This window comes from Pinus tabuliformis, chromosome J (assembly GCF_031772625.1).
Source record: "Pinus tabuliformis cultivar Carrire ecotype Pingquan chromosome J, CPIR1, whole genome shotgun sequence".
NCBI classification, from domain to species: Eukaryota; Viridiplantae; Streptophyta; class Pinopsida; order Pinales; family Pinaceae; genus Pinus; species Pinus tabuliformis.
In genome coordinates this window covers 542,207,606-542,230,376 of record NC_142295.1, presented here as the reverse complement: position 1 = coordinate 542,230,376, position 22,771 = coordinate 542,207,606, and positions in this window count along the sequence as shown.

The following is a 22,771-nucleotide window of genomic DNA, read 5'->3' as shown; positions in this document are numbered from 1 at the left end:
GCTTCATCTCGCTATGCTTTGCTCCACATACTCTCTTTATGCAAGCTGGGTATCGACTTATCCTACGGGTTAGAGGGGTTAGTCCTACCTAAAACTAAAAAGTCGCCCGTGCTTGCATTCCAAGAGGTTTGCATGCCCCCAGGTGTAAGTCTAATTTCAAGGTCGCCCCTACTCATCCGTCAAAAACCCTTGTTTTCAACGGGTGAGGCTTACCTCTTTCTGGTTACCCAAAGAATGGTTTTGTTTGCTGCCGCAAATGAAACTCTTTCTTCGGCGATGTCTATCATTAGGTTACACAAAGATGGTTACAATTTGTTGCAGCAATAGAATCTCTTTCTTTGGAGGCTGCCCCTACTTATCCTTTAAATCATTTGTTTTAATGGGTGAGGCTTGCCTTTTATCCAAAGATGGTTACTACTTGCTGCCGCAAACGGATCCCCTTCTTTGGCAGAGCCTACTTTTTTAGACAAAGGTGAATGACCTTTGTCAAACAAGTAACCTTGACAAAAGAATCCTTTTCCAGAACAACCCCATTCCTAACTGCCCCTTCTTCTGCATGAGAGCTCTTGCCGACTCTTCTGCTTTACGAAGATGAAGGAGGGGACGGGGTACGGACTAGTCATATTCTCCCGCGGAAATTCTACTTTACACCCAAGGTTTTCTCTGACCCCAGCAGACCAGGATGCATGCCCCCTGGGTTCCGGCCCTACTTTCCCGAATCACTCGCACTCATCAGGAAGAAGAACCGGAGGTAGAGACCTTTCTTGATCGAAAAGACCATTCAGGATAGGTATGTGACTATTTGCGATGCGTGATCCCGGAAATGAAAGTTGGTCTACGAGCTTGACCATTCTTCCTTCGTATGGAAAACACATTATTCGAAAGAGTGAGGAGACTATTGCTTCCATGCAATATATGTAGTCTCGTCCAAGGAGTAGGTTATAATCCAAGGGTCCTTGGACGACCATCAAATTCATCTTGATAGCCTTCCCTTTCAATGTAATAGGCACATTAGGTAGAATCCCTAATGGTCGACTGGTTCCTTTGTCAAAACCCGAGAGATTCCTTATCTCAGGCAAAAGCGCTGGGCAACCCAGTGCTTTCCAAGCAATAGAGGACAGGATACTCACAGATGCCCCTTCATCAATGATAGTCCCAGCCATCACCATTTTGTATATTTGGACTATAATTCTAAATGGTATACTGGCTGGTAACCGGGGTCTGCCTAGTTGGTTCCAATCAAAGGACACAACCAGGTTGCTTGGTGGTGGGACCGAATACACGACCGGGTATGATCCTGACGATGCTCCTTCCTGCTATAAAGGAGTGGGCACATTGCCCTGATGTTCATCAGAATCGGTGTTGATGAAAAGAATCTAGACGGTGTCATCCTTACTCTCTTCGGTAGGGGTGTCAGCTGAAGATGAATCCTCAGTGACTGTGGTATTTGAAGATGAAACTTCTGAAGGGAGAACCGGGTCAACTGCCGTTTCGACCTTTGGACTTTTTTCCGGTCCGGATTCAGTAGGTTCATTTTCAGTGACTGACACTTCAGCTGGCCCTATGAGCGGGGCAACCGTATTTTCGACCAACGAAGGACTTGGCGCGAGTTTTTGGTATCCAGGAGGAAGTAGCAACGGTGCAACCGGTTGATCTTCCAAAACTCTCTTTGCTTCGTCTAAAAAGGGACAACGGCGGAGGGTGTGATTGCCTTCACACAGTTCGCAGGGGAATCTCATTCCCCTTCGTTGTCTAGAACCTTCACTTTCGTTGGTCGACGGTAAGCATTCCACCTGGTTGTCAGAGGTTGACGCTTCCGAACTGTGCAAACGAGGGGACCAGTCCCTTAGTATCCGGGGAATACCGGGACAATCACGGTGGAGGTGGTCCCCTCTACATATGACACATGGCGATTTGGGCCCGGTCCGTGCTGTGTGTGGATTTTTGTTAGATGCCTTTTGCTTGCCCCCAGGCGCCTTTGGCTCCTTCTGCTTCTTTTCTTTCTTCTTCTTTTCCTTCTTCTTTTCTATGGGAGCTCCGCTTTCGGCGGCTTGACCTTTCGAAGAAGAAGGATCGGAGGAAGGCTTATAAGAAGTGGAAGGCTGGAGGGTAGCTCTAGACTGGTCTAACTATTGACTCGACTGTTCAGGAACCGTGGTGTTCTGAACTACAGTGGTTGAGAATAGCCAAACTGGCAGGCCAATTGTCAGTCCTGGAAGCGACAACGTGGCCATGTGGGGCGCACCAACTTCTCCCCAAGAGGAGAAAGGGCTAGGGTTCCCATCATGTGGAATCCCTTGGTTGGCGTGTTCCATGTTCCCAACCTCAAGATCAACGCAGGAATAAGGGGTGTTTATGTTCCGTTTAGAATGAATTTTATATGACGACGCTTTAGACACAACTTGCTTTTTCAATTTTTAAGAGTCGAGAAAAAGCTAAAGATGACTCTAGTCTCCTTCGATGTATTAACGAGCCCGAAGTGACAAATTCTCAGATGGACTTTTTCAGTTATAGAGTTTGAAAAAGGCCAAAAGAAACTACTCTGGAGTTCTAGGCAGAGGGTGTGCCAAACCTTTCGCAAAACCACAGAATACGTTTTACGGTACGAGTGGTCGATCTTCGTGAATGCTGTGTTCACTGCATCGCGATCAGTAGGGCGGCCGACACGACTTCCTATGGATAAAGGCTTTGTTCCTATAGGGGTCCCCCAATATACGCGACGGTACGTGGGGGCACAAGTCCGTATTAGTGCTATCGTCCCTCAGGAGGAATCACCCACCTTCGTAGAGATCGACGGTCACTATGTTTAACGACGCCGGAACACGTCTCTACCTAGACCTCTACTGTGTTTCGTTATGTTTCAAAGCGTTGTTAGATAAATTCAATTCTTTTTAGGTTGATCTTGCTTAGCAGTTTGCCTTTATGGATCACCACGTGATGTATGATACAACTCCTAAATGCAGTCTAAGAATGATAAGCAAGCTTTTTTCAATTCTTTCAACTTATGAAAATCTTAACTACTGAGGGAAAAGAAAGACATCATCTTTTCAAACAGATCATAGAGCACACATTGATGCACTTTTCCTAAATCGACATGCAAACTGTCAAAATGCACATGCACAATGCAAGTATTTCTTTTCTTCTTCCTTAATGTTGATGTATTACAAAAAGAAAGCTGTTGTATAATTTCGAATTCAATTTCAAGTGAAAGAAAACAAGTTTTTGTCCAATAATCAAAAGAACACCTTAAGATTCACTCATTTCGACACAAGAAATAGTGAAATTCGAACCATATAACGAAAGCAAATGCTCAAGCAGCTATGAACAGCAATAAACTAGCTCTTAGAATCACAACGACACTTTATCACAGGTCTAGATTCAAGAGGCCACAGCAAGACTCGTTCACTTTCACTACGGGAAACTGCGAATGAAAGCAAGAAATACAATAAGAACAATCACGGTTTCTTCATACAACTGAGGCGGAATGAAGGCAAAGAAAGGTAGTTTCAGCTAGGTATACAGGTTGACAACAGGCTGCAAAAACAATATTGAAAACTGGGCAACAGACAGTAGGGAACCCCAGTTGCACAAGGAAAAACTGGATCAGCGCAGGTACTGCACTGTCAATCTGACATGCAGCGCAGGTAGCCCCTTCGGGACCTGTGTTGCAGCGCAGGTAGCCTTTGCTGCAGCTGCACTGAAGAGACAACTCTCGTCTCTCTCAGATTCCGGGTCACAGTTTGCTCAAAAATCAATGGTTTTTGGCCAAATCAGAGGCTATCAGCCAAGTATACACTAGAGGATGATTAAGGAAGATGAACACTATCACAAAGAGCTAAAAAGAGTCCTTGTGGATCAGCTCTTCAAATCATAAACATGCCCAACACTGAGCTAGAGTAGTTGCCCTCTACTTTGCATTCGAAGGATTCGAATGCAGTTCGATTCGGTACTCCCTTTGTTTAGGACATGAATAGCAAGAAACACAAGCTACCAACAAGACACGGTCCCCAGTGGAGTCGCCAGTCTGTTGTGGGGAAAAGTATCCAACACGGAATGACCCTATCCCACTCTAAGGGTGATAGTTCCTTAGCAACAGCTGAAGCAAAGCTATCTAAAGTTACTTCTTTATGACATGCAAGAGATGAAAGGAAGAGATCCACTTACCGATGTCTTGCGCAAATGGTCGATCCAATCTCCTCTATTTGCCGCTTGCTCCCAGCTCCAAGTCTTCTCACGGGTCCAGCTACACGAGATCCTGCGAACAAGACAAGAAAAGGAAACTACAAGAAGCATGCATTCATAATTGATTCAAGGATTAGCATAAATCAAATACGCAAGTAAGACAATACACCATTGAAACACATGCGAATAGAAGAACCTCAAATGCTTTATTAATATAAGGAAGTAAGGTTCAGGCAGTGATACAACTGTGAGAGGTCCAATCCAGCATCACCTTCCCGACGGAAAGAAATCTCCTCTTCACCTCCCTCAAGCAATCACCCAATACTCACAACTGTAAACCAACAGCAATTCTTTGCACAAAATTCCCTCCTCCAGATCCCATGGGATGAGATCCTTATATAGAGTTTTGGAGTGAAGATAAGTCAGCTTGATGTGTGACTTGTTGTCCTCTTCAACTCCAGTTGTTCTTCAGTCCTTGAGTCCACTCGGAGTTTCTACCTTCCACTTGGAGTTTTAGAACCTCTTTACTCATCATTAGGCGAATCTTCTGATCCAAGTGTCATTTTGGAAGCTTCCTGGGCACTGGCACATTGAGAAAAGATTCCTCCACATGTCAAAGTACGCCCAGCGCAGGTAGCCTTTGTTGCACTTGCTATGCAGCGCAGGTACACCATAGAGCTTTTGACATTCAGCGTAGATGCTTAGTGGAGCAGCTGCTTTGATCCAAAATTGACCTGTTTTTGAGTGTTTTTCAGTGGAGAACTGATCTGTAGTGCTGTGGTTTGCTGACCTTGTTCCTCTAGGGGTAGGAACAACATGTTTAGGGACTTTGGATCCCTCAGATTATTGACATTTCATGCTCCATGCTGTAAGGCACAAAAATGTCTATAACAGATAATAAGGAGATGAATGCTCCTTTCGAAATCCAAACTTCAAGGAAAACTCAGACATCATTCTATTTTGAAAGTGACTGCGATGATTAGTGACAATGTATTTAGGAATACCGAAGTATTAAATGATTTGATTGAATAGAAAAAGTGTTTTTTTCTCATCATTGTTATTAATAGTAGGCATAGCTTTGACCCACTTGGTGAAGTAGTCTACTTTTGGTGAAGTCAAAACTGGTGAGATAGCTATCGATCATGGTGTACCAAGCACAGTGTGCTTTCTTGAGACCATACAACACTCGCTTGAGTCTACACACATGAGACTCTTGATCAAAAGTCTCAAAGCCTTTTGTTTTCTCTATGTACAACTCCTTGTCAATAACTCCATTGAGGAATGATGCTTTTACATCTATTTGGTGGATCTTCCACCCCATATATGCAACTAAAGCAAGAATTAATCTAATGGATGAGTACCTTGATAAGGAGAAAAGGTATCCTAATAGTCAATCCCCTCAACTTGAGTACCCCTTGGCGATATATATGACCTTATACTTCTCTACTCTTCCATCTACTTCCTGCTTCACCATGAAGATCCATCTCAAACCCACAACCAATTTTTCTGCTTACCTTGGGACCACTTCCCAAACATTGTTCCTTACAATGGATTCATATTCCTCCACCATTACATCAACCCATACAGGTTTATCTACTTCTTCCTCGAACGAGGATGGTTCATTCTCTACAAGATCAGTCACTGGAGGCATGTAGCTAATGTACCAATTAGGTGACCTTCTCTACTTGCATTGATTTGAAGGAGCACCCACATTCTTCCTCACATCCTGCACAAGTCTCTCAGCTTCCTTGGTTCATTTCCTTCCTTCTCTGGATGGTTCTGCTTGAGTGGTTGTCTCCACTCTCTGCTGCTCAATTTTTGTCTTCTCCACAGCTTCTTGAGGTTCCTTCTTTGGAGCTAACATCTCCTCTTCTAGTGGGATCTAAAGCTCCCTCTCAAGAGAGAACCGTATGGATTTCTCCTCATTAAATTTTACATCCCTTCACATAACTATCATTCTGAGGGATGGAAAGTACAAATTATATTTGTGAGGAGTTTCTGTGTAACTCAAAAATACCCCCAGTTCTATTGTCAGTTCTAGCTTCTCCTTCATTCTTTGGAGACATTGCAGTAAACAGAGGCTCCAAAAATCTTGAAGTATGACACATCTAGCTTCCTCCCCAAGAAAGCCTCCTCTGGTGTAATCATGCCAAAAATCTAATGAGGACTTCAGTTTTGCAAATAGATTGTTGTATTGCATGCCTCAACCCATAAATGCAGAGGTAGGCCTTGGTCATGCAACATTGCCCTCACTACTCCCAAAATTCTATGGTTCTTTCTCTCAACCACCCCATTTTTTTGTCGGATGTGGGGTGCTATCAACTCTCATTGAATTCCTTCTTTTACACAAAACATTCTAAATTATTTCGACACATACTCACCTCCATTATCACTCCTGAGAGTTGTCACATTCTTTCTCCACCAATGCCTTGAATTCTATGAACTTGGAGAATGTCCCATCATTCTTCTGCATGAATAAGATCTATCACTTTTGTGAGAATTCATCAATAAAAATGACAAAATATTTGTGTCTAGCAGTGGACCTTGTCAAGAAAGGTCCACATATATCAGAGTGGGTCTTTTCAAGGACTGCATGCGCTTTTTTGTCCCGATCATGAAATATGTATTTTGTGTACTTCAAAAAATTACATCCTTTTCTTAAATCTTGTTGCTCCAATGCTCCTTTAGGGAGGCTTGTGGTTATCTACTGCATAATATTTAGGGAACCACGATGCAAATGCCCAAGTCTTATGTGTCAAAGTTCACTGACATTGTGGCTATGCACCTTCTCTGACTTTGTTCTTAATGCAACACAGTCTTCCACATCTAGCTTATATAGGTTTTTCACATGAACCCCAATCTGCTTCACTTGTCCCATGGCTATGTGTCTCAGGAATACCTTTCCTTTTTTGAAGATCATATCATAACCACAATCTTCCAAAAATACAACAAAGACGATATTTTTCTTTAGTCCTAGAATGAACATGACATTCTTGAGCCTGAGGGGGGATTCTGACTCCCTCTGAAAGGTGATTATAAAAATCCGGTCGCACTATACCTTCCATTGTCCCCCATCTCGATGTGCATCTGCAAATATTTTCCTTCCAGGTCGCTTAAAAAGTATCTACACCATGTTATGTGGAACAATATTGCACTTGATTCCAAGTACCACACACTCCCTATCACTATGTTGGCCATGCATGTGATGAGGGAAAATTCAAGCTTGGACTGTGAAGAAAATGCTTCACCTACTTCTCCTTCTGAGTTCTTCTTTCTTGCATTTGTGTGTGTGGAAACTTCATGGCATAATTCCCGAATTCATGACAATTGAAGAATTTAATTTTGGACAAATATTTCTTCTTTCCCCCTTGACTGGATTCTAGTTTGGATTAAGATTTCTTCCCTTTTCCCTTCTTTTCCTTTCCAACCAATGAAAATTTTTCTTCATCCTCACACTTGGATGAAGTCCCATCTCTAGTATTCCGCCTTATTTCCTCCTGTACCAAATAAGAGCATAAGTGCTCCCAATTCGATAGTTTCTTCCTCTCATTCACTGAATCTTGATAACTATGCCACCTCTTAGGAAGGCCCAGAAGGGATAGGATTACAAAGTCTTCTTCAGGAACATTAATACCGACCCCACCAAGTTCATCATGAAATTATGTGAATTTACTCAGATACTACATAATAGTGTCATTCTTCTACAACTTGATACTTCGAAGTTTATCCTTGAGCACTAGCTTCATGTGGTCATTATTATTCTTGAACAATTATGTTAATGCTTTCCACATTACAAATACAATTTCTTTTATGTGGATATTTGATACAATGTGATCCTGTACTCCCTCCAAGATTATTATCCTCATCTTGGCTACATATTTCTTCCACTGAGCAAGGTTATGGGCATCAGAATCCGATGGTTTTGTAACATCTTTCTTGATGTATTCTAGCAATCCATTTTCATCCAATGCTGCCTCCAAGTGATCCTTCCATGCAACAAAATTAGAGGTACCTTCCAAGGCATATTCTAGCATTAGTCCATTGAAATCCATCTTTTTAGCTCTGAAGAGATTCTACAACATTGAACTCCAAATTCGAACCTCCTGAGAAACAACTTTGAAATTTATACTTTAATGTGAAATTAGCTTTGATACCATGTAGAAATTATGGTGTATATTTTCAACTGCTTATGAAGTTTTAATCAAAATCACAGGACACAATCCTACTATATTTCTCTTGGGACATTAATTCAAAATTTATAACAAAAATCTTAGACATGCAATAAGAAATCACACACATGCAAATAGTATTTTTCTTGGGGAAAGAATAATAGTAGAAAGCCCAATGCTTTTTTGCATTAATCGGATGAATATATATGTATTACAATTTCTTTCCTTAACTAAGTACAACCTGCAAGTGCATAACCTATCTCCCTTCTCACTAAGAAGCTCTGACTTAGACTTAGACAATTTTTGCCTCTACTTGAGCCCCTATTTCCTCGCATAATTCCTTGAGAAATTATGCCCTTATTATTTAGGAATTTCTCCAAAATGGATTTTGCAATTCCCAAGGTTGATCATTTGACTGCATGCAACACCTATGCACTCAAGGCTAGTCTACAGCTAATGTTACACTACCTTGGAATCTCCAACTCAATTGGGTGACTCGAATTATTTGTATGCACTAGCTATTTTGGGTTGATTGATTAGTTAACTTGATGATCCCTAAGTTTGACTAAAGTACCACTGCACAACTGACCTTCCACTAGTTCCTCCAATAGTTGGAACTAGTTTAACTGAAAACGACTTGAGATAACTGACTTTGATTGCTACAAATTAGCAGTCAAACATGATTAACTGAAGTCTAACTCCTCCAACTCGAATTTACTGAGTAAACTAGGTGACATAAGCCATGTCACACAAGTTAATTGCATCGAAGTTGTCTACTGATGTGGAAAATCGAATTTTCTCAATTTAATCAAGGAAAAATCAAATTGAGAATTTCTTGTTTCATTTTTCAACACTCCCGCCCCCCCTCACTTGGATACTTCATGCTCAATGGACTGACAAAAATTTATTATAGCTTATTTATCTAGCGAACCCTTTGTTCAAGTAGATCACTCAAGTTGGCCCAACCACTAACCCCCTCCCTTTAGGTACAATTTTTATAGTTCCATCTCATGCATTTTCCTCATTTAGATTTGAATTTATGGAATTCATCTCTTCTAATCTTGTAATTATTCACTTTCATACAAGTGATACCCCTAGTGACTTCTTGTTGAATCTCTCTAGTCTATCCTTCCCTCACCTTCCCTCTCTGATCCTAATTCCCCCCTCGCCTTTGATTATCGAGTCTAATCCCTCCCAATCTCTCCCTTGTTCTATTCCTTCTACTTTCCCTCTAGAGGTGTTGCATCCTCCTATCATTAATATTTCCAAATATAACCTTTGACAAAAATCCATAAGATTTCCTCCTTTGGGGTTTGATTTCTCAAGTGAGCTCCCTATGGTATTTAACATAGGATTTGGTTTGGGTCACATTGAGGATTTTAATTCAGAACCTTCCCTTAGAGGCTAAAAATCATTTATCACTCTTAACCAACAATAGGAAAATATTTATATCCATTTGGATAAACAAATATCAATTCTAGGGGTGCTTAGAATGAATATCTACCCATTTTGGGCCACTACATGAATATACTTTATCTGAACTACATGGGTCTAGCCAACATCACCAAACAATTGGTTATTAAGCATAAGGTGGATGTACAACCTCTTCGAATTATTTTTCTTTAGGAGGCACTGTTTGATAGTGGTAAATCCTCTCAATGATTGTTGCGTCTATCCCAACTTGGGATTTCCTAGCTATAGACGCATTTGGTAAAGTGAGAATACTTATCACTAGCTAGAAGAAATATACTCTTAAGCTCATGTTTGCATGGTTGATCAAATCAGGATTGGCAAGAAAGCTCTATGCCTAGGAACTTGACATTTCTTTACTCTGTCTAAATATGTATTGTCCATATGTAGATCGGAAGGAATTTTGGGATTATACACTTCAAAATCCCCTCTTTCAAGTTGGTAATATCATTATAGGAAGGGACCTAAATTTTATTTTTGGGTCATGTGAGATTTGGGGCCCTATTACACACCTATATCCTTTATTGTATTTTTTTTTGGAGTAATTGGGTGAGGTGGGTTTTCTTGAAATTCAACCTCCAAATATTTTACCTGCCTGGAGGAACAACATCACGGGGAAGGATGGGATTAAAAAAATATTAGATAGATTCCTTACATCCCAATAATTTCTTGAGACCAACCTTATGTTTCATCAATGGGCCTCGATTGGTGGATAATTAGAACATTTCCCCTTAACCTTGGAATTAGATTATTCCTTACCCAAGCCTCCGAGTCCCTTCAAGCTAAATCCTCATTGGTTGAAAGATCCAACTTTCCTCTTGTTGGAATTATGGGTGTTGTCCTTGATGACAACCTACTTGATAAATATGTCAACATTATGGTAGCAGGATGATTATACAGGCTGATGCATATGTGACAAGTGAGATGGACAAAGGAATGCCAAGTTTAGAGATAGAGATGATAAAGAAAAAGTGTGAAAAATTATACGCAGGTTTTGTGAAGTAAGATCACATACATATGCAGGTATGGTGAAGAAAAGTATCATACATATTCCACACCATGTTAATTGGAATAACATGTATCTTTACCATGGCATTATCCCATAGTAATGAGCGTGACAATGAATATTTGATCCGGTCAAATAATACCATCGAAATTACTAAGGGATTGGTCTAAGGTATTGGCTTAAGCATAATCTATATAAGGAGATGGAAATCAAAGTGTTATGTGTGCAAGTTTTGTGTTATCTATGAATGATTTGATCTGAAATAGGTGTGCACCAAGGAGCAAGGAAAAGACACAGATCTGAAAAATCTGAAGTATGGTATCATATGTACTTGTTTGATTTTCTTGTTGAAAATATCTAACAATGATAGATTTGTGGTGATAATGATACTCTGACATGAATATGTGACAGTAAGGGTTGCGAAGTATGCTTTGTGGTTGCAGCAAGGCATGATTCAATGATTACAGATCTGTATGGTGGTTTTCCTCTGAGAGGTCGTGTACATACGTGGATATTCTTCTGGGGAGTCACGTTTACATTTAGTGAAAGTTTAGAATATGTACGTAGTTGTCAAGCATGATAAGTGCATACATACACAAATTTTCTGTAACATGCATGTATATATGCTAGGGTTTTGTAGTATGAACCATTGATGAAGTTTGATTAGTTATGTTATGTTTTTTGTTGTCTATCGATGAAGTCTCACAATAATTTTTGTTTGAGAGTACTGGTTCGGTTGATTTGGTTATGGAATGGAAGGTTGATTAGTGATGTTATTGTTGTATGGTGATATGTATTTGGTTTAGTGATCTGTGATGGTTTCAGTATGTGATTCAGTTATTGATTCAGTGTGACAATGATTCAGATTCAGTTATCAATATTTTGAGATAAATACACAGGTTTTCTTTAGGGGAGGTATGTACGTATGCAGATATTATTCAGAACAATAGCATATACCTTCTGACATATGACTGATCAGGGTCTGTAGTGACAGGGTCCGATTCTTGTGATGAACAAAGTATGGTTGGTATACTAGTGAATAGTTATGCCCTGATATGATTTGTTATGAATTGGTTTGATCTAGTTTCATTGGTTGATTCAGATTTAGTGATTGCTTTGATGATTTAATTCGTTTTATAATTGGGTAGTTGATTTGAGAATTGTTGGAAGTGGATCTAGTTTGAAACATTCTGAAAAGTGATCCACAAAGAGATGAGGATAGAAGTCTTCAGAAAGGGGGTTGTAGGTCCTTTCCAGTAAGAGCTGGAAAACGAGAGAAGGTTGTAGGATTCTTCGGGTAGGATCCTACATGTTGTTTAAATTCTACACCAATACAATATTGTAAGAAGTTTCTTTTCAATAAAAGAAGAAGACAACGACAAAAGAAACGATGGTTTTCTCCCACATTGGGTTTACACCTAAAATCCTGGTGTTCATATGGTTTTTGTGTGTTGATTTTCTATCTTATTTTTATTGCTCATAATTACTAATTAATTCATTAATAATGAAGTAATGATGCACTGATTAATGCTAAACAGATGATGAAATTAATGATCAGATAAGTTCTCCAGACTTTAATAAGAGTCGCGTACATACACTAACTTTATTTTTAATAGTAGTGTATACAAATTAGAATAAGAAATTGGAAATTGAAGTGTGTAAAATATTGATTCACTTCCCCTCTCAGTATTTTTCCTAAAAATTGATATAAGAGCAGGTCCTTCAAAATAAGCTTGATTACTTGAAGGGAGATTCATCAAGATGAGAAATCAAGAGGGAGTATCATCTATCTGAATACCATTTCTTAATGGAACAAACTTGGTTTTCTGGAAAGTCAGAATGAGAGAATATCTACAGTCACCTAGAGCTGATGTTTGGGAAATTGTTGAAGGAGGCTATCAGTATCCATCCTCCATTCCCATAGATGAAGCAAGAAAGAAATGATATAAGACCAATGGAAAGGTTTTCAACGCTCTTTTGGGAAGATTGGTAGAATCATAATTTGTGAAGGTCATGTAGTTGAATACCGCAAAGGCTATATGGGACAAGATCATCCAAAGTTATGAAGGTGACACTAAGGCAAAAAGAGCCAAACTTCAAACATTTAGAATTCAATATGAAACTCTCAGAATTCATAGTGATGAAAGTAAGTTTCTTTCTTAGGATAGATGAGATCGTTTATTCAATGAGAAATATTGGTGATGAAGTAAAAATATTTGATGCTTGTTGAGAAAATCCTAAGATATATAACCCCAAAATTCGATTTGAAAGTCTTTTCTATTGAAAAAATGTAGGATTTGAAGAATATTACTATTAAACAACTTCATGGGATATTAACAACTTATGAAATGAGAAAAGGGGGTCCATGAGACATCAGAGAAGAAACATTCAAAGCTACTTATAAAGGAAAAGAAAAAGAGGACCTTAAGGATCAGGTTACGTATCATATGAAGAAGAGGCAAACTTCGTAAAGAAACTCCAAGTAGGAACTAGCATATTTAGAGGTAAGATTCCTTTCAAATGCTTTGCTTGTGGAAGAGTTGGTCACTATGCCACAAAATGTCCTTATAAAGAAAACCATGAGAAAGGGAAGAATTCTACAAAATTAAATGTTAGAGGAAGGTTTGAAAACAATAAATTTTTCTACACACATGAAGATAGTGATTGTCTTTCAAATGATGAAGATGTTGAATCTGATCAAGAATATCAATTACTTATGGCATTTGAAGAGAAATGTGTTGATGAATCTGATGATGTTTTTATGGATTCCCTAGAAGAAAAGGATAATCTCATTGAAGAAATAACTCATCTAAAAATCCATCTAGAAGAAGCTAAATTAGTTGAAGAAGTCTTGAAGAAACAAATTTTAGAAAAGGAGAAGCACAATGAAAGGCTAGAACTTGAAATAGTGGGTTTGGGAAAGGAACTTGAGAAAACAAAGGTTCTAAATCTTAGATTTGCTAAAGGATCTGAGACCTTAGAAGAAATCATCAAAGTACAATGCTCTCTAATAAAAACAGGTCTTGAATATAATGGAGAATCATCAAAGACTATAAAATCTTCTGAAATAGGTACATGAAGCTATCTCAATGCAGTAAAGGGAAGCAGTCATCAAAATTCCAACTCTCAGCACAAGAATGAGGAATCAAATGTCTCTCAAGTAAAACATCCTTACCATAATCAAAGGGAAAGCTACTCAAAAAGGTCATATCATTTTTCAATGTGCCGCTTATAAAATTATTATGACTAGGGAAGCAAGAAAACAAATGAATGAGATTTGGCAAAAGAAATAATCTTACAATGCTTTCTCACCTCTCCAAGATGAAACAACATGTTATTTTTGCAATAACTTTGGGCATAAAGAAACTAAATGCAGAAGCAGAATGAGACCATCCCCTAAGCATGAACAAAAGGCAATAACATCCAAGGTATGGAAAAAGAAAACCATAGAATCTGAAAATTGTGGTTTAGCTTTGTATGCAGGAGATCAAGAAAATATGTGGTACATTGACAGTGGATGTTCAAAGAATATGACAAGTGACAAAGACAATTTTATGTCCTTTAATGAAATAAAGAAAGAAAAGAATGTAACCTTTGGAAATAACTCACCTGCTTCTATCAAAGGGAAAGGAATTGTTTTGCTAAAGAAGAAGGTTAAGGCTGGAAATGTTTTGTTTGTTGATGGATTAAGACATAACTTGTTGAGTGTTAGTCAAATGTGTGACCAAGGGCATGAGGTTGTTTTAGATCAAAGAATTGTGTGATATGAAATCTTGATATAGGTAAGATCACAATAAAGAGAACAAGAACTCGAGGCAATGTCTATGTGTTGGAAGGCGGCCAAGAGCAATGCTACTTGAGAAAATCAGAAGAAAGTTGGCTTTGGCACAAAATATTGGGATATATAAGCTTCACTCAATTACACAAGTCAAGCATAATGGGAGTATTTTATTAGAAAATAACCTTTGCAAATCATGTCAATTCGGTAAGAAAACTAGAGTTCATTTTAATGCTAAAGAAGGTACTTCAAGTAAGCCACTTGAACTTTTTCATACTTATTTTTGTGGTCCTATGAGAAAGAAATATCCTTGAGGTGAACAATACTTCATATTATTCATTGATGATTTTACAAGAATGTGTTGGATTAGCTTATTGAAACATAAAGATGAATCATTTGATAAATTTAAAGTTTTCAAAGATCTAGTATAAAATGAGTTAGATTTGAAAATCAAATATCTTAGCTCTGATAAAGGAGGAGATTTTATATCATGTGAGTTTTTTGAATTTTGTGAACAAAATGGCATCAAAAGGAAATTTTCTATAGCTAAAACTCCTCAACAAAATGGAGTGGCAGAAAGAATGAACAAAACAATCCAACAAATGGCATGTGCCATGCTTGATGAGTCTGGAATGCCTCATACCTTCTGGGGGGAAGCAACACATACAACCGTGAATATCCTTAACAAAGCTCATATTTGAGTAAACAATGATAAAAGTACTTATGAGCTATGGTTTCGTAAGCCTCCAACTGTCAAGCATTTTAGAATTTTTGGAAGCAAATGTTACATAAAGAAAAATGATGATAAGCTTGGAAAGTTTGAATCTAGAGTTGATGAAGGAATCCTCCTTGGATACTCTTTTAGAAGAAAGGGATATAAATGCTACAATAAAAGGCTTCAAAATATTGTTGAATGCATTGATGTTGTGATTGATGAAGCATCCACAGGTACCAAAAAGGAAGCTATGGCAGATGTTGAACATGTTCCTACTACAAGTCAGAAGGATGCAAAAGAAGGTAATAGAGAAGCATCAAAATAAACAAACAAAGGTACAGATACATCAAAAAATACACCTTCAAGGTATGTTCATAAAAATCATCTGGAATCTCAAATTCTAGGTGAAAAGGAAGCAAGAGTACAAAATAGAAGAACTCTTGTTGGAACTTCTATTTACCTAGCCTTACTATCCACAATTGAACCTCAAAATGGGAATCAAGAAATCAAAGATGAATGTTGGGTCAAGGCAATGAATGAAGGACTTTATCAAATAAAAAAGAACCATACATGGGAATTAGTACCAAGACTTCATGATAAAAATGTTATTGGGACAAAATGGGTATTAAAAAACAAACTGAATGGAAATGGAGAAGTAATTACAAAAAAAGTAAGACTCATATGCAAAGGCTATGCTCAACAGGAAGGAAAAGAATTTGAAGAAACATTTACACCCATAGCCAAACTTGAAGCCATAAGAATGTTCCTTGCACTTTCAAGCTTTCATAACTTTAAATTATATCAAATGGATGTTAAATCTACATTTCTAAATGGGGACCTAGAAGAATAATTTTATATTGAACAACCTGAAGGGTTTGTTCTAGGTAACGATAAAAAACTTGTTTCCAAACTTAAGAAGGCATTGTATGGGTTGACACAAGCTCTGCGTGCATGGTATTATCGTCTTGATAGGTATCTTCAACAACAAGGCTTTGAAAAGGTGTCTATAGATAACAATCTATATATCAAAATGGATAAAGATAAACTTTTGATAGTTATTGTTTATGTAGATGATATCATATGTGGAAGCAATGAAGAATCTATGAGTCAAGGATTTTCTTCAATTCTGCAGAAATAATTCGAAATGTATTTACTTGGTGAAGTAACATACTTTCTTGGTCTTCAAGTTCAACAAACAAAGAATGGTATCTTTCTCTCACAAGGCAAGTACCTGAAGAATATTTTGAAGAACTATGGAATGGAAGACTGCAGCCTATATGTACACCAATGGTAACATGATGCAATCTTAGTTCACATGATGATTCTACTTCAATTAATCGACCAAAATATATATCTATGATCAGAAGCTTGCTCTACCTTACAAGCGTGAGACCAAATATTATGCATTCAATTGGGATTGTTGGATGATTTCAAGAAAATCCTAAATAAACTCATCTTTGTGCAGTTAAGAGAATATTAAAGTATTCACAAGGAACTCAAGATTTTGGTCTGTGGTATCCCAAAGATGCATATTTTTCACTTCATGCTTACACAGATGCAGGTTGGGAAGGTAATATTGATGATCGAAAGAGTACTAGTGGAAGAGCATTTTTTTGGGACCTCGCTTAGTATCATGGTTCAACAAAAAACAAAGCTCCATCACTTTATCTACTGTTGAAGCATAATATGTTGTTGTTGCATTTTGTTGTACTCAACTTCTATGGATGATGCAAACATTTCAAGATGTTCAAATCACTTGTTCTCAACAAGGAAAATTTTAAGAACCCCCCCAAATTTATATCTATAATAAATGGGTGAATCTCCATGGTATATAGGAAAAATGGAAGGCAATTTTATCAAAAATACAATATGTATATATAATTTTTTGGCGAATCTCTCACCAGACATGGTGAATATTTTACTCAATTATAAAATCTTGTAAGATCTTGGCAAGTCTTTCACTAAATAATGAAACTTTGTAAAGTCCTAGTGAATCTTAGCATTGCGAACTCTTAGAGAAATTTTTGAAAAAGTATAAAACCATATATGAAAAGAGCCACATGGTAGCAATATCACTGTTTTTTTTCACATTTCCATGACATGGAACTTGTTTATAGAGTTATAAAAAAGCCAACCAAGTCCCTTATAATATGCAGGTAAGCTTATAACAGAGTCTGATACCTCTACTATGCTTGTCTTCATTCAAGTATCATAGCTGCTATACTTAACACTGTGAATCACAACTCTCTCAGAACTCAACTCTATAGTGTAATTAAAACCTTTGGAAATTGAATCTGACAACTCTATAAAAAGGATTATTGAAATAGAAGCTTTTGTGAATGAGCCCACTAACTATCACTGCTAAACAATCAATCTAGACTATGAAGTCTTCTATCTTGATCACAATCATGCTCACGATTAAGGGAGTGCAACCACCTGGCCGGACATAATGGCCATCATAGCTTCCAATAATCAACAACCACCTTGCAAGGAAATCCTAGCTCATGTCTCATGAATTTTATTCATCAATCTTAACTGATATAAATCTTATAAAGATAATATTAGAACCCTCTCCATATTCACTGTTAATACAAGGGTAAAGGAAATTTTCTAGCTCAAGGCACTAGCCAATACCAACTTTGGTATTTGTGACCCCTTTGTGGGGATGCACCTACCCTGCCCCGTTGGGTTTCTACCTTGTAACATAGTTCAAGGATTACAAGAATTTCCAATCTTCATACTCCATTAGACACACTTTATATGCTATACATAATGAATGGAAAAGAAGTATTATAGAACACACAATTTCACAGAAGGAAGAAAAATCTTAGCCAGTTCAATATCAAAATCTTAACCACTGATTAATAAAGAATAACAAGTAGTGTAATGAATTGTTTCGAGTTATTTATTTACAAGCTGTAAAGAATGTAGTGGAATGGAAAATATTACTTAGGCAACCCTTCAATATTTTCTACTAATATGTCTGTGCATGTACATATGAAATTAAGAGCATTGTTGAATACAAAGTTTCTTTTTCTCTTGCCTCCATTTTGACAAATCAATGTGAAATCAATGTCACTTTGAATCTCCTTTCCTGTGTGGATGTTATGAAAAATAAATGTGAAATCAAAGTCACTTTGAATTTCCTTTCCTGCAAGGGATCACATCCACAGTTGATTAGTAAAAGATAATCTACTATATATTATGTTCAAGAAACTAATTGCAATCTATAGTGGAAACGAGACCTTAATTCTTATTCTGAATTTGAATATCCCAGGACAACAGAAGAGATAAAAATGCATATGGCCTAAGTAGCTAGAAAAAAATCACTCCATCATTACAAGACCACCTAGATTTTAGCGCTTAATCTAAATAATGGCACTAGTTGCAGTGCTTATTTGCATTAACACCATGGAAAAGCAACAACGATGTTTCAAAGCACACTTACTGGAAAAGTTGTAACGTTCTGAGAATATTTAATGATAGCATCTGAACCTAGTAGATATGGTGGGGAAACTAGGGAACCCAAATCTTGGAAGATATCTCATACCAAATCTGAGAAAAAAAATAAAAAAAGGGAAAAAATCAAAATCTATAAATCAAGTAATGAATTGTTTACAAATCAAATACAATTCCTTTAACTAACAGTTAAATTGTGGTGATATATTTAAATATTTAGTAAGAGGGGAACTTAAAACCATGGAATATTACCTTTGTCATTACTGTCATCCATCAGTGACAGAGATTACAAATCAATACTTATGGAAAGATTGTAAGAAATTCTATGAAATAGTAAAGCATAACCTCTATTTTCAAGCAACAAAATCAAGACATTGTTACATCAAGAGCTATAATTGATACATAATCAATGAATCAAGTCCTTGTATGGCACAGGCTTGTTTCACAACCTCTATTTTCTCAATAACAAAATCAAGACATTGTATGTGGTTATTGCCAAAAGGAAACTGCGTTCTAATTTGGAAGAGGATCTTATCAAAAGACATGGATTTATTCAAAGCTACAAAGCCTAATGGGTTACTGAAAAATAAGTTGGAATATGGGATCATGATACTTAAATTGAAAAAATATGCTTTCCTTTTAGAAACGTTACAGTTATACAATGTTTTTTTAAAGCATTAGAATTTGAAATTGGGCCTTTCTATCAAGACAAATTTTCATTAACAGAATGTACTTTCCTACTTGAAACATTGTAGATATCCAAGAAAAACTTGAAAAACATAAGAGAACTTAGCATAATGTACTTTCTTTCCTTCCTTAACATTCTTAAAGAGTTGAGGTTCCCCAATTCATCGGTAACTTTCAAAGGAAATTACAGTTATTAATAGTCCAATTCACAACTGAAGATGTGTCACAAATACGAGGGGGCATCTCCTCCAAATCACAAAAGTGCTCCAGGTTAAAATCTAGCATTATTGGAAGCTTAATGCTCGACTAGGTGTTATTGAACCCATACATTTTTCCAATCTTCACTAAAAGCTTAAAGATAGCTTCTCTAAGTTCTACATGACTTTACTATGCTCTTGAAGTGGGGGCACATGCATCCTCTCCAAGTGAATAGTATTAAACTAAGTGAAGATAAGGCCGATAGATCATTCAGTGTGGATCTATTTAACCCATAATTGAATACTATGTCTCTCTTGAACCCATAATTGAATACTATTAGGACTTCCAAATTTTTCATGGAACTCAAAAATGTTGGAAGAAAGTATTTGCTTCCAGAAAAGAGTAAAACTAAAGCCTCTTCTTGAGGACAATTGATGTCACACCACTAATACTTCTCCATGGAATCTGTATAGGTAAAACACAAATGCAGAATTCCATTAGAATATTGTGTTTATTGAATACACAAATGAAATCATTGCATTTCTTTAAAATATCTTTTGAAATCAAAATTACCGAAATTACATATCGATAACCTACTCAGTGTAGGATAAAATTCACCTGTGTCATTCACACAAAGCATGAGAAAAAACCTAATACTATATATAAAACCAAGAAAAATTCAAATTCATCACTTCTAGGGACCTCGTAACCACCCTGCCAATACACAATTATGTTCCTATTTGCAGTTAGAAAAATTACCCAAATTATTTTTTTTTTACTCCAGCCTATGTTGGAAAGTTATAGAAGGATGACTAGTGCAATCCATCCATTCATTTTAGCCCTGGATTTGTTTCAGTTTAAAACAAAAGTATACAAATATACTTGTCCAATGTCTATTCTTTAACCATTCACCTTAAGATGTTTTTACAATATAATTTCCTAAGTCTATTTAATATCTTTATTATCATAAAAACCAACCTATATCCATCTTAACTCCACATCTACCATTCTTAGGGGGATGAAATCTATTTATCCCTCTGAGCACTTGGTAGACCCAGAATTAAGATGGATCTAAGATGATATAATTTCCCCTATAAAATTAATAGTTGATTTTTATTTTAACCAAGATAAAATGTTTAACATACATTAAATTACAACATCCATTTTTACTCTTGATCCACCAAGCTCCGAGAGGGATCAAATATTTTTCACTCTATGCTAGTTTGCGTATCACGATATTTGATACCTCTTGGGGGTTAGTAGATCCAGAGAAAAGATGGATCTATGCTGGTTTAATTCCCCCATTTAAATAGGCTACATTCCAGGTGAATACCATGGGTCAATACCATGTGCCATTTTGATGAATACCATGGGTCAATACCATGTGCCATTTTTATTTTTATTAATACTAATATTAGGGTTAATAATGTTTTTTTGCATGGTATTAATAATAATCTAGCGCATGGTATTTGTCCCATAGTATTTTTCCCATAGGTTTCACCTAAATATAACACATTTTTTGAGTGTTCGTAAATATAAGGTGACTTATGGAGTAAACATAAAAAAATGTTTTATTTGTTTACCATACCTCTCATTTATTTATATTTTTATTAATTTACCATACCTCTTTTACAAATATGGTATTTTGCCCATAGGATTCACTTAAATAAAACCTCTTTTTTGAGCCTTCATAAATAGAACAAGGGTTATGGACTAAATATAAAAAGAAGTTTTATTTATTTACCATACGTCTAGTTTATTTATATTTTTATTTATTTACCATACCTTTTGAGTAAGTATAAAAAGACATTTTATTTATTTACCATACCTCCACTTTACTTATATTTTTATTTGTTTACACCCTTGCATGTATATAAGGTGACTTATGGAGTAAATATAAAAAATGTTTTATTTATTTACCATATGTCTCATTTATTTATATTTTTATTAATTTACCATACCTCTTTTATAAATATGGTATTTGGCCCATAGGATTCACTTAAATAAAACCTATTCTTGAAAATCAGGGCAAATGGAAGGTTGTAACTCCTAATTTCAAGGGCTAAATTTACCTTTTTTACCCTCTCCCTTAAAATAAGGTGGCTAGTTGAGGTGATTTGTAAAAATGTACTATGATACAAAATATTGGCCCACTAAAAATTTAAAAACCCTTAATTTCGCCAAAGGGCGAACATTCGCCCCTAAAATTTTCCATGGTCCTCAACCTGGGCCTATTCTTTGTGACAATACTAGTTCCATAACTGTTTCTAAAAATCCTATGATGCACTCAAAAACCAAGCATATTCCAATCATATTCTAAGAGAACAGGTGCTTGAACAAAAGGTCAAACTGGAATATGTTCCTTAAAAGGAACAAGTTGTAGATATATTTACAAAGCCCCTTCCACATGATTCTTTTGAATATCTCAAACAGTAACTAGGAGTGATCTCTGCTTCATCACTCTGTTAATTATTCTAACAAATATTCATGTTTAAGGGGAGCTGAGACTATAAATTAAAAAAATTTACTTTATGTATGCAAAATACATGAAGGGTAGTCATGTATGTATACAATTTTTTCTCTATACAGTCGCGTATGTTTCTTGTCAGGGAAAGTCTCTGATATGATTCAACCAGTTGTTATTTCTAGTTCCAATAGTGATTGGTTACAATGTGTTAATGATGCTCAGATTTTACTTAGAAATGATATTGATTTATGATGTTTCATGAGTTGCTCGAATATGATATTACAATGTTGGTTCTTCTTAATGGATTTGTTACTTGATGAGTTGGATATGATCATGCCTGACAAGAGAATAGTTGGCACAAGTTTAGGGGGAGCATCTTTTTTTATTCTAATAGCCATTGTTGGCATTATAGTTGCTTGAGCACTACTTACTGAATGATGATATTTTTCATTTCTTGTTTACATTGATGAAGAGATATGATAAATTTATTGTTAATGATGTTGTTTCTCCTATTCCTTTATGATGGTTGTTGGTGACAATCATGGTATTGCTACATCATTATTGAGGTCTCTAGTTTTGGTTATAAATTTCATATCTATCTCTTGATGTAAAGGTCATGCAAATACCCATGTTGTAGATC